Source organism: Gavialis gangeticus, unplaced genomic scaffold, assembly GCF_001723915.1.
Source record: "Gavialis gangeticus isolate Ggan-Ray unplaced genomic scaffold, GavGan_comp1, whole genome shotgun sequence".
NCBI lineage: Eukaryota > Metazoa > Chordata > Crocodylia > Gavialidae > Gavialis > Gavialis gangeticus.
In genome coordinates, this window is record NW_017729019.1 from 636,262 (window position 1) to 636,732 (window position 471).

General features: G+C 56.5%; 1 protein-coding gene across 3 annotated transcripts in view; it reads left to right on the forward strand.

Moving 5' to 3' along the window:
- Positions 1-471, forward strand: part of TMEM217 (transmembrane protein 217) — a 16,229-nt gene that overhangs the window by 3,744 nt on the left and 12,014 nt on the right. The window lies entirely within an intron of this gene.

The following is a 471-nucleotide window of genomic DNA, read 5'->3' on the forward strand; positions in this document are numbered from 1 at the left end:
AGTCTCCTCTTGAAGATCTCCAGGGAAGGTGAGAGCACCACCTCTCTGGGAAGCCTATTCCAGGCTCTGGCCACCCTTACAGTGAAGTAGTTCTTCCTAATATCTAACCTAAACCTCTCCTCCCTCAGCTTGTGGCCATTGTTCCTAGTGACTCCAAGGGGGGCCCTGGTGAACAGACTTTCCCCAAGTCCCTGCTGCTGGCCCCTGATAAGGTTGTAAGCAGCCACAAGATCCCCACTCAGTCTCCTCTCGTGGAGACTGAAGAGATTCAGGTTCCTCAGCCTCTTCTCACAGGGCTGGCCACGGAGGCCCCCAACCATACAAGTGGCCTCCTCTGGACCCTCTCCAGGTTCTCCACATCTCTCTTGAAGTGCAGCGCCCAGAACTGGACACAGTACTCCAGCTGCGGCCTGACCAGCGCCGCATAGAGGCGGAGCAAGACCTCTCTGGACCTGTTAGTGATGCCCCTGT